Here is a 14,001-nt window from a genome sequence, read left to right on the forward strand (position 1 = left end):
TTACATTAAGGAATTTTCACAAGGCTGACCTGAATGATTATGTACCTCCAACAAACAATTAGAGATTTGTAATATCAAAAAACAAAACAAAACCTAACTCACCAATTATTTACTTATGCTTACTTTTTTAATTTATATTTTCATTATAATGCAAAGTAATGGATTTCGTCTTCTCTTTTTTTCATACATACACACAAACAGTCATAAATTATATTTATTTCTTATTTGCCTTTATATACTCTATCCCACCCATTTATTGTAACAAAAATTTATATTGCTTTTGTGAACAAAAAGAGAAAAGAATGGAATTTAACCATGTTAACAGAATTATAGGAGTTACTTTCTTTATAAAGTTTGTTTTATGTATGGTCTATAATGTAAAACAAACCCCCTTATACCTATGATCACACTAAATATATGCTAATAAGTGTTAGATTATTCCAAGGACACTCTTTGCTAATGCCTACAAAACCAAGTGAATTATGTGTCTCCTAGATCAGATATCACACAAACGGTAAATATTATATTTACAATTTAATTTCATGGTTTTCATTCTAGCTTATAAAACATTACAGAATGTTAAATATAAATGAAAGACAGTGTGATGATTTAGAATCTCTATTTATGAGATGGCATCATTTCCCTCTTATGGAGCAGCCCAGTCATTCAAGCATACTTTTAAATAGCATTTCTTGTACTTGAAAAGTTATTGAGTAATCAAGCTGTGACCTTTAGTGCTCCACCAAGAAATGCAATTCAGTTTTGTATGGTATCCAAACTAATCAATATCCCATTATGATCACAGATGGGAATTTTATAAGAAAGACAAAGCAGTGAGGGTATCAGATGACCCTTTGGGGTTTTTTGTTTGTTTGCTTGTTTTCTGAAGAAATTAGATAGATTTGCATAAGAAGCCATTTCAAGTAAGAATATCTGATTGTCTTTTGAATATGAAATAAAGCCTTACCTTCTAATTGTATCATTAGACTGGGAGAATAAAATCATTAATTCACGGAGACTCATGATTACAAAGAGGAAACAGATAAATCAACTGCTGTCTTGCATGGACATTACAAATACAGTTGTATAGGGTATAGGCCAGGCCATCCATGGCACAACCCCCTGCAATGCCGTGAGACACTATACTCACATATAGGTGATTGGGTCATTAGGCTGAATCATCTAATTATCTAACATGCTATGAGTCTATGTGTACGTTAATACTGATCAAAGCATCCTGTACTTCCGTTTAAATAGATTGAACATTCTTAAAAGGTGCTTGAGCGCCTGACCTAGCAGAGGGTTGACCATTGGTGTCACCCTGAGTGGGCTTCGACAGAACAGTGGCATCTATCAGACGTGATGGTGCAGGCTATCAGCTGATTCGCTGGCAAATTCCTACTGCTGTTCAGAGGACTATTTCAAATAAGGAGTTCAAATAAATATGTAACTGGATGTTTGTCACAGATATAGAAATCTCCATCAGTATGCTACCATATATGATAAGCCACTAGGCATATCTCTTTCTAGACACACACACACACTACATCACTTCATACAACACCCAAATAGAGAAGAGACATGCACCTACAGTATGCGCATATTGGAAGCACTGAGTTGTCGTGTGTGTGTGTGTGTGTGTGTGTGTGTGTGTGGTGTATGGGATGGAGGTGTGTGTCTCTGTGTCTATGTGTGTATGTGTATGTGTGTCTATGTGTGTATGTGTTATGGTTGTATGGCCTTTTGTAGCAATCACCTCTAGATGTTTGGACTAAAGGAATTATTTCTTAAGGAAGCAAAAATACAAAGTCATGTCACAGACTCAGGAAGGAATGAACTTTCTACTCTGACGACTATGACGTGTTGGCATCAGCCTCTTTGAAAGTGTATTGAGTCAACTTCTGTCCTTAAGAGGGAGTTTTACATTTCTCTGAGAGTTCACTAACGCCTTGCTTATTTGAATCATTGTAATTAAGAAACAGATCCTAGGGGCAGGGGTACCTAAGCTTTCTTTGGGATTATATATCAAAAAATGACAGACAATAATAACAGTAACTGGTATTCCTTGCAAATCTGCTGTAGGCATTCTTTGTCCTAACTTATTTCTATGGGTAGAAAGTATTTTAATCTCACTACCATGAACACCCTCCATATTGCTACTGTACCCATATTATAGATGAGGAAACAGGGGTCAGACACTTTAAATGATTCTTTTGGACATTTCTAGGAAGAGCAAGATTCCTATTTGTACTAGATCAGGCAGTTTCCCAGGCCGCCAGAGTGCTCAGCTTTCCTTCTGTCTGGGAAAATCCAGCAAGAAACCACTTGCCCTCTCCTTATAGTAATTGACTCTATCCTCCGACAGGCCTTGTTTTTCTCCTTAATGACTGAAGGGAAGATTTTAATAGCACCATGTAGACCTTAGTTTCCATGTTTGTTCATTGGCAGGAGTGTGATCTAGTGCCCTCTGGAGGGGAAAAGAAGAGCTGGCGAACACTGTCAATATTTTAAGTGAGTAAACACAGAAAAGATTGCATTCAGAAAAACACATGTGTTTGCAAAGTCTGCACTTAGTGATACATTTCTCTGTGCTCTTAAAGAAGGTTTTGGCTTAGTGTTAGTTGGAAAGGGCAAATTTCTGCATGCTTCATTAATGAATGGAAGATAGGAGCTGCCTTTCAAATATGGAACATTACTTAGCAGAGAGTAAAATATAATAACAGCAGCAAACACAATTACTGCTGGATCACAGTATCCACAGGACCTTTTGATTAAATCAACAATTCTTTAAACACACTCCAAAGACAGAGAGATAATAATTAGTGAAAACTCATTGTTCCTTTGCAGGAAAACTTGGTATTACTCAAAAAAAAAAAATCAATTAGGTCACCTGCATCTTGCATAAATATACTCTCAGGCAGCCAGTATCCCATCTGACTTACAAGCCGTTGGATCTCTTTATGAACCAGTGTTTTGCAGGTGATGAAAATAAAGACATCTTCTTTTCCTCTCTTTTCCTGCTAAGGCAGAATAAAATATACCACTAATATTTTAGATAATTGGTACTCATTAACTGCTTGATAAATTAGTGAATAAATTCTGGTTCTAGTTACACTAGAAAGGTCAAATACTCTCCAGTTCTTTTTTATGTATTGTCTAACTTCTTGCCCATCTTTGTTGTACTAATGAAATGGCTGTATCTATCATGGTGTAACTGAGCTGGGGCTCTAAATTACCTTCATCTGGCACCATTCCAATATACTATAAATGAGGTAATTGTCCTTGACTATAAAATTTGCATTTTCAAGACTTAATTGCTATCATTACATCTTTTTGTAATTCTATTAATTTAACTGAATGGAGCGTTTGGTTTTATGGTTAAAAATTTGCATTAAAACATTATACATCTAAATAGAATTTTAATATTTTTATCAAAAGCTTTATAAGGTGATCCCAAAGGAGACAAATAATTTCGCAAGAAAAAGTCGGGAGCTGTCACCCTTAGAGGTTTTACCTTCAGTGATCATTAATGGACCTTTAAGTCACCCAGCCAATGCTTCATTCTGGGACATGAAAAATCACAGAGGACATACACTCTGTGGATTCTTTCTACTTAATCATTAACAGGAAGTTGGTTAGCCAGAGCCATGACATGGCTGGCTGCCCTTTGCTCTGCTCCTCTGGGTGTCTGAGATGTTTCCTTCTATCCTCAGTAGGTCTGTAAGATTAGGTTAGAGTTAGGGGTAGAGGTAGGCCATGCTCAACATGCAAGTGTTTTGGTTTGATTGGAAATTTATGTACCCCTTCTATGTTTTATTCCTGAGCAATACCACTCTACTTTTATGAGCCTAACTTTCTAGTCCTGTTTCATTGCACAGGCTGGGAGTGAAACCACATCATCCTTCTCTCTCATTGGAGGGCTCATTGGAAAGCACTTTCCCTCTCTGCCCTTGGAATACTTGCTGTTATTGTACAACCTTGTCACCATGTTTTAGGGAGAGGGGGAAAGAAAATGCTAAAACTTTCTGGACCAAACACTTTTCTAAGTAGATTGACATAGAATTTTGGTTAATTAAATAGATCAATTTTTACTCATGAATCTTCCAATCTTTTAGATCTTTGAAAGCTGCAAGCTAAGGCAAAGGATACAGTCAATAAAACAAAACAGCAGCCTATAGAATGAGAAAAGATCTTAACCAAGCCCACATCTGACAAAGGGCTAATCTGTAACATATATAAAGAACTCAAGAAACTAGACACCAAAATGCCAAATAATCCAATTTAAAAATGGGGCACAAACCTAAAAAGAGAATTCTCAACAGAAGAAACTCAAATGGCTGAAAAACATTAAATTGATCAACATCCTTAGCCACCAGGGAAATGCAAAACAAAATGACTATGAGATACCATCTTACACCTATGAGAATGGCTAGGATCAAAAACGCCAATGACAGTTTATGCTGGAGAGGATATGGAGTAAGGGGAACACTCCTCCATTGCTCATGGGAGTGCAAACTCATATAGCCACTTTAGAAATCAGTATGGTGGTTTCTCAGAAAATTAGGAATCAAACTACCTCAAGACCCAGCAATCATACCACAAGGACATTTGTTCAGCTGTGCTCATAGCAATATTATTCATAATAGCCAGAGCATGAAAACAACCTAGATGCCCCTCAACTGAAGAATGGATAAAGAAAATGTACATTTGTACAATGAAGTATTACTCAGCAGTATAAAAAACAATGACATCTTGAAATTTGCAGGCAAATGGAGGATACTAGAAGAAAACATCCTGAGTGAGGTAACCCAGACCCAAAAAGAGAACATGGTGTGTACTCACTCATTAGTAGATGTTAGATGTAAAGCAAAGGATAACAAAACTACAATCCACAATCCTAGAGAAAATAGGTAAAAGGGGGACCAAAGGGGCACCCACAGGGAGGGCTGCAGGAAGGAAAATAGTTAAGATCTCCTGGATAAACTCGGAGGGAGTGGGCAGCAGATGGGAAGATGATGGATCAAGAAGACCGAGATGAGGGAGGAATGGAGGGGGGCAATGAAAGAGATATCTCGATTGAGGAAGTCATTATGGGGTTAGGGAGAAACCTGGTGTTAGAGAAATTCTCAGGAATCCACAAGGATGACCCCACCTAAGATTCCTATCAATAGTGGAGAGGGTGTCTGAAAGGGCCTTCCCATTTAATCAGATTAGTGACTATCTTAATTGTCATCACAGAAGCTACATCCAGAAACTGATGGAAGCAGAAGCAGTGACCCAGAGCCAAGCACTGGGCTAAACTCCTGGAGTTCAAATAAAGAAAGGAAGGAGGGATCATATGACCAAAGTGGGGGGTAAAGAGCATGATGGAAGGCCACAGAGACAGCTGACCCAAGCTAGTGCGAGCTCACAGACTGTGGACTGACAGCTGGGGAACCTGCATAGGACAGAATTAGACCCTGTACATGCGGGTGACAGTTATGTGGCATGTCCTATTTTGTGGGTGGGGCTAACAGTGGTACCAAGAACTATTCCAGGTACGTGACTGGCATTTGGGAGCCCATTTCCTATGGTGGGACACCTTGCTCAGCCTTGATACAGAGGGAAGGGTCTTGGTCCTGGCTCATGTACCAACGTGAGCCCGGTCATGTTGACTTCCTAAGGAAGGCCTTACCCCCTCTGAGGAAGGGGAGATATGGGGGTAGCAGCGGGAAAAGGGGAGGGAGAGGGAACTGGGTTTGGTATGTAAAATGAAAAGATTTTTTTTTCAATAAAGAAAAAGGAAAAGGAGAGCTGCAAGCACCTGATCCGTATCATACATGTTGGCAGAACCTGTAAGTAAAACTCAGAAGAAGTCTTGGTTTTCAGAGAGTTTGGAGTAATGGTGGGTTCTTGTGGATCTTCTGGTACTGTTACACATGTAAAGATGAAAAATATTTGCAGAAAGTGAAGCAGAAAATGTCTTTAGGGATATCAAAGGCCAAGGCATGCATCATTTCCAGCCCATTTAAAAGATGAGGAACACACACACAGCCAAAACCTTACAGATGAATCCATGGTGCAGGTAGATGGAAAGTCGACAGCCTTGGTTCCAGGCCAGGCTCTCAGTCGCTATGTCAGACTTTCTCACTGGTGATGAAAGATTCACACAGCATCACTGCAGACTACATGGGAGTCAGTAGGAGGAAATTGGTACCACCATGGATGCCATTCCCAGCTTTTCATAGACTGTATCGTGTTTCATGAGCTTCCTCTATATATTCCCAGACCCACTCCTGAAAGTTTAATAAAGCAAAGGGTGTGGGCCCGTCAACCAAGAAGCTATTGTGTGCCATCTAGATTTCTTTATTCACCAAACATAGACACCCACAGATTCTGCACATGAGATCACTTGAAGTTCATTCAGGAGCATCATATTAAAAGTAACAACTCCTACTTCAAAATACACTGGGCGCATAATCACCAGAAATAAAGAACAATAGCATATCTTCATATGGCAGAGCATGGTGTAATGTATATACTTAGTGATGGCATTAGTTGTTAGTAACAGGTAAAAAGAGAAACATTATAGATTAATTAGCATATCAAAACACTAGAGCTGTCTTCATCAAAGGATACAATATGGGACTTTCTGATTAAACAGAATCCACCACTTCAGTCATAGATGTATTTAATAACACTAAAGTAATGGGCCAACAATTTTAAGATTAATACTTAGAGAGTATTTCTTATTCCAATAGAAAGGGAATTTGTGCCTCTGTGTTTTATCCCCATCTTGCCGCTACAAGATGCAATTAACCTGATCTTAGCAAGAATTTTTGGACCCTGCTTGCATATGTCATTTCAATGCTGCTCACAGAGAGAAAGTCTCACAGATTATCACGAACTCATTGCCACCATGGACCATAGCAAAAACATTCACATGAACTTGACTGTGCCTTCACCATTCATATTTCTGCACAATATTTCCATTCAAAGAAAACCAGTTCAATGTAACAAACACATACTGAGTTTCTGGTATGCCCTGGAAACTCAGAAGTTAATAAAGCACACACTTTGGCCTATGTAATATAATTTCTTGTATGGAAATCTATGACGGTTATTCTTGGTTTGTTTCTTGCATGTTATTTGAAAAAAAATACATATACATTTATGTTGAACTTCGGAATCTGTGCTTGAGGGACTGGAGAGATGGCTCCATCAGTAAAGTACCTATGTCACAACCATGAGGACCTGAGTTCTATCTAATAGTAGCACAAATACAAAGGTGTTTTGGCAAGTATCTGCAACCCAGGTACTGGGCAGGGAGAGGCAGGTAGAATTCCTAAGCTCACTGACAAATAAGTCAGTTGGTAAACCCCACACTCAGTGAGGGAAGCTGCCTCAAAACCTTGGGTGAAGAATAGTAGAGGAGCATTCCTGACCTAGACCTCTGCTCTTTATCTGCACACACATTCACACGCATGCACACCCATGTGCACACATTTACACACAATGTTTGCACTACAAATACACACAGAGATAAAGGCTAAAACGAAAGCCTGTGCTTGGTTGTGTTTAACCTTTGTTCTAGCTCAGGGCACAGGATCAGAAGTCAATCCCTAACTCACCCCAGGCTTTGGCTTCATCAGGAGCAACACGGACAAAGTGACAGAGACTTCCCAGAATTGCTTCCAGACCAAAGGGTTTCAAGTGCAAGAAAGCTGTCTACAGAAATCAAACCCTAGACGATCATTCTAGTGCATATAAAACCCAGAAGATCATTCAAGTGCAGACCTATGGCTATGGTGCTTGGGAGGACACATATCTTAATTCAGACTTTTTCTTTCCATGTCTTCATAAGCGATTTTCCAAATATAAGCAAATAATAATACAATCATAATCATGACTAGTACTTATTGTGTCTTTATGGTGCATTATGCATTACCTTAGGTTATGCAGAGGCATCACAACTAAACTCTATCGTTTCTCCATTCATACAGAGGGGAAACAGATGAAAAGCATTGAAAGACTTGTAAAGAGCACACGTGAATGAGCATAAATACACTGCTTCCTTTTCCTAGCTGCGTTTGGTAGAATGGAAATCACCAACATACTTTCAGTGAAATAAGCACATGTTATCACATGCATTCACACACACGCGCACCCATACATTCATATGAAAATGCCTGTGTACACTCCTATATTAGACCAAAAGAAATGGAGCATATATGTCCACTTCATTTAGCATATGTTTAGCCGAAACATTTTAAAATTCTGATAATCCTGACAACTTTTAAAGTAAAACCTTTTTCTTTTTGGAAATGAGGATTGGAGAAGATGGTTCTTTCCATCACATTTTTCAGCATGGAATATTTACACAATCTAACAAAAGCACATAATGCAATGGTCTCTATGAAACTAGTCTTTTAAAATATTTAATCCCCATATATTATAAATAACTTGATTATGAATTATCTGAAGTATTTTTGTTCAACTGTAACTAATTGTCAGTTTAAAAGTCAATATGAACCATAAATTGAGCATGGTAGTGACTATTATTAAATGTCTCTGCCACCCCACTAAGTTCACAGTTTACAATACATTATTAAAAATATTTAATTTTAAGAATAACTTTCCCTCCCTTTTTATGCACAATATCCTTTCTGTGGCATCAGCAATAGACTTTCTGCCCATTTCATTTTATTTATTATGCATTCCAATTGCTTTATTTAAATGTTAAACTGCCAGCATTTAGTGAAAAACTATAGAGACATCACAGTAATAATTTAGACCTTTCTCTGCATGGGGTGATTTTTTTCCTCTAATCTTTTAAAATTGCAAATTGTCAATAATATATCACACAACATTTCACTTCACACAGATTTGAGGAGGACCATTTTAGCTTTCAAATACTGCAGCATCTGTTTTAGTTCTCCATCTACCACCCTGCACGTACTTAGGCACAGGGACCAACTTGGCAAAAAGATAGCCTAGGGTGACCTAATGCGTTTTGTCCCAACTGGAGACCATAACTAGGGACAGGGCTCAGAAGTGACAGCTGTCCATCACAACACACTGTTGTTCAAATAGAATACTACTATGAGAGTTCTTTGTAAATAGAAAAATTAGAGAATCCATCACCACAGAAAATATTCAGTGATGAGTTTCCGTATGCTAGAAAGTCTATATGTTATTAGAAGAAATTAAAATAATCTTAAAAAATAAATAGCCAGAGGCTGGAGAAATGGCTCAGTGCTTAAGAGGGAGTACTGCCCTTGCAGAGGACCCAGGCTGAGGATTAACAACAAGCACTAATGCCTGCTCCCGGGGATCAGACAACCCTCTTCTGGCCTTAGGGGCCCCTGCACTCATTGCACAAAGCAAACCTCTGACCAATCCCAAACACATATACACATAATTTTAAATTAAAATTATATTGTTTAAAATAAATAAGTATTGCCACTCTCTGTGTCCTTCAGGTGTGTAGCTCAGTTGAAGACACACAGAACAGATCAGAAAGTTGCCCTTTTGTAGATCATGGTAATAGCATGAGATCCTGAACTCTGTAACTCTGACCCAGTCTTCTCTGCACACTGTTGCAGATAAAAGGGAAGCTCTTGGCAGTAATTTATCTTTTAGGCTTTATGGTGCTATTTGTTTTTCAAGATGGATTGATCAGAGTCTAATAACACCTTGGAAGCCGAAAGTCTTCTCAGAAAGAACACCAGCTCTGTTCTCACCTTTGAAAACTATGCCAACAAGATGAAGTTGAGATGCAGTAAAGAGACCTTGAGAACCCATTCATCATTCCCTGCAGGAACAGAAAGGAGGAAAGGGTCCCTGGAGAGGAGGACAGACACACCAAGACTGAGTTCTGGAATGAACATTTGGCACTGCGCTAGAAACCCATGCTCTCCTAAGGATCAGCTTTTACCATACAGATAAATTTCAATACTCTGTCCCTTCATTTCCTCAAATGCTTGGCTCTACCACCCTGCTCCCATTTTGAAACTCTAATACTTAGCTATTTTTGAGTTCCTGAGCTGACGATGAAACTTTTGTCTCCAGCACTATTAGTTTTAGAGTGAAGCCAAGAGAGGTGACAAGAAGCAGAAGTCCTAATGCTGGGGAGCTCTCACCATGCAAGCATCCACTTTGAAGATGGCTCCGCACTGTGGTGCCGTGTTAGCAGCAGTCAGCCATATTCCGCTGTACAGTTAGACTGGAAGCTGAAGACCGTTCAAATGTATTAAGTCACAGTAGAGTGGCTACAGCTAACAACTTATTTTCTAAAGACACAGACTCCACGTTTCACAATGCAACATCCCCACACTACTAGAAATGCTAATTGTCCTGACTTGATTGCAGAACACTGTATACTCGTGGCAAGTTACCAAATCGTGCTCCATAAAGATGTACAATTTTTTGTCAATAAAAAACAAGTTTTGCATACTTTTGCTGACTTGAAATACCACTGCTGCTTAGAAGACACATAATCTTCTAGGACTTAAAGCTGCTTCCTCTGAAGCTGGCTGCTTCAGGTTTTAATCTTACCTCAATCACTTACTAGCCGTGACCCTTGCCACTGTTTCTTCACCTGTAAAATGGGTTAACTGCCTTTACCTCACGGAGTTCTTGGAGTGAATAAATGAAGTAATTTACATTAAATTGTCAGAACAATGTGTGGCACATAATAAATGGTCAATAAATGCAGGCTGTTATTATATCCAGCGCGGGGGGGTCATGGTGGGTCACTTTGTTGACACTCAATAAAGTTTGTGATGGAAAGAAATGATTGACACAAATGAGCAGTTAATACTGGCATAACACTTCATGTAAGTGTGTTCTAATAAAATTCCCCCAGAAAGCCATGCATGCAAGCAGGCTTAGGCAGAAGTAGAAATGACGTGGACATGTATAAGATTGCAATATTCAACCGCAAGCGTGATTAAACTGTGAAAAGTAGAGCGGAGTGTCCCCTGTCTGAAGACTGTTGCGCAAGAGTGTGGCAGTACCTTGCCTGCTCCAGAAACTGTCAGAAAGGAGAAACTTGAAGATGTCAGAACGTTTTCAAGATTGAGTCATGAGAGCCACGCTGCAAGAACAATACCCTCTGCTGTTTTCCACCCTGCACTCAGAATATCAAAAGAAAACAATGATGATGAAATTTATTATTTTAATCAAGCTTCCACATTCAAATCCCGCCTCTCATCACTCTGGCCAAATGGCACAGCAGGAGTGATTTTGATCCTTTGCCACCGTGCATGTTGAAAGAGTCTGGTGCAAAACTTGGCCCTGGCAAACAAAGCTCTGTATATTTGGAAACAATCAACCGGTGAGCGTGCTGACTCACTGGCTTCCACAGTGCTATCTGGTGCAGATCTATCTGTCTGACTGGCATATCCAGCACCTCCGCTGGCCCTGCAGGGTGTGTGCCCTGCCAAGGCCAGGTGCTAAAGAAAGAGGCAGAGCCGGCAGAGCCTGAAACTGGTCCCAGTAGACACAAGGAAGCAGGCATTCTGTTTAGAAACAATCGCTCTTGTTCTGGGTCGCTGTCTGGGCCTCTGTGCTGTCAATAATGACTTGCATTATTTTTGTCGTATGTTCTGTCGGCTCACCGGGATCAGTTTCTCTTTATACCCGAAGCCCATGTGACTCCCCCTTTCCCATCACTCTTGATCGGTTCTTTTTAACCATGCAATTTCTTTGAGTGAGTGAAGATAAAAGCTTTAAGTTTCTTGACCTTCACGGTTTGTGAAATTGGTGCTGTCACGTGTTTGTGATCCTTCTGTTTCTCCTTCCTAGGAATCCCCTGTTTGTATGCCTTCCTCATTTTTTGGAGGGTGGGAAGATGAGGGAGAGGTCGGGCCTCACTGTGAAAACCAAACTAGTCTAGAACATGGGACATTCCTTTTGTCTCAGCCTCCCAACTGCTGGGATTCCAAGTGTGGTGCCACACGTGGCTTTAGGTTGTCTTTTAAAATACTTTTATTTGGAAATGATTTCAAACAGAGAAACATTTTAAGAATAAAAATAGAAGCTAGACATGATGGCCACAGAGTGACTGATCTACATAGTACTAGTCTAGCGTAGGTTATGAAGTGTGATCCTGTCTCAAAACAAACAGCTACCTAATTAAGGAATAGAATAGTACAGAGAACACAGCTGCTTATTTTGCTCAGATTTATTTGTTAATATTCATGTGTACAATTATGTAAATATTTCCTGACTATGGATACATGGCATTTTGATACACAAAACATCCTTAATTTTAAGGTAATAATTTTTCAACTTTCCTCCTTATGGCTTTTGTTTTGAAAGCTTCATAAATTATCCCTTAATTTCTAAATCATTAAGGTTTTTCATCTCCTGTTCCTTCCAGAAATATAATGCTCTCTTTTATATTAAGTCAAAAATTCACACATTGTGCATAGGGTGAGGTCAAAATCTATTTCTGTTTTTCCCTAGAGATCAAAACACTTCACTCCACTATTAAGTGAATCAGCCATTCTTCCACATTGGTCTATAATTAGATTTCTGTTGTGGTAGAATGAGAGCCCACTTAGTGAGGGATGCAGTCTGAAAAATGCATGTCTAGGCAATTCTGCTGAAGGGAGGACAGCACAGAACACACATACACAAGCCTGTGGGGTAACCTGTCATGCAGGTAGACAACTGGTACAGCCAAGAATACAGCTCATCTCTGTACCGAATACAATAGGCTATTACTGCAAAAATGGTTAAGTTCTTATGTACAAAAATACTACTAATTATAGAAAAGTCACAATAAAAACAGGAGTGAGGCACTTAGCAGCCTTGAAATGTTCAGTACTAGAAGCATCTCTGCTTGGGCCTGTGTGTGTGGTAAAGACCAGAGGCACACGGCCATTATAGACATCCAAGCTATATGAGTTGTAAGAATTTCCTTCTTTGCAATAAATCTATTTTAGCTTACTATAACTTCATGCTTTATGAAATTTGGTCTTTCTTCATATCATAACTGAGAGTAACATTTAGCTTAAAATACAAACACATTGAAACAATTAGAATTTTTGACTCTCTTAAAGTCTTGAGTTCTGCCCTGTATATGTGGTCCTTTACACAATATGAACCACAATGCATGCATGTGTTTGTGCATTTATGTAAATATGTATGTACACATACATGCACATATATGTGGGAATAAAGACTAATAGGACGGAAAAACAATCCGAAATACATAATACTGTATAGATGTATGTCTACTACATATGTATGTAATACATTATAACAATATATATTTAATTTTAAATTGACAAACATCTATTCAGGCATATATCATGTAATGTGCATAATGACTTCACACACGTGAGCATGTATGTGTGTTTATGGTGTAGTACTATACATATGCCATAGACATAAAGTAAATATGTGTTTATGCACATATAAAACATATATACTAGTGCCTGAATCTTTTATTAATTTCAGTGGCCTCTTTGTGTTGCACTTGTAGATATTACGGTGTTTCAACAGTCCCCTGTAAAGTATATCATATATGTATTCATAAATTTCTCCCTGTGGTTCTTCATCAATGAAATCCTGAGTTTTAGGATATTTTCATTGCCTGTTGTCATGTTTTCATGTAAAGATTAGTTTGAAAATTATAGGCATTTTTCTGATATTGTTTTACCATCTATCAGTATGGTTTACTATCTCATTTATGAGACTAGTTTATTGCCTTTCAATATTACTCTAATGCTCTTTTTATGGACATTGTCTCTGTGTCTTTATTGAATTTATTCTGGCGGACTTATTGTTGTTTGCTCTTGTATTCTTCCTGAGAATGACATGTATTTTCCAAGTATACTTCACAAACAGTGTGTTTTTCAATAGTCAATTTTTAATATTTCAATTGTTTTGGCCACTTAACTGTTTTACTCCCTTTAAATGTATGTGTGTGTGTGCATGTGCACCTGACGTGCGTGTACATGTGCATGTGTGTGTGTGAGGGTGTGGGGAGGTAGGAGTAGGCAGGTCCTG

This window comes from Microtus pennsylvanicus, chromosome 4 (assembly GCF_037038515.1).
Source record: "Microtus pennsylvanicus isolate mMicPen1 chromosome 4, mMicPen1.hap1, whole genome shotgun sequence".
NCBI classification, from domain to species: Eukaryota; Metazoa; Chordata; class Mammalia; order Rodentia; family Cricetidae; genus Microtus; species Microtus pennsylvanicus.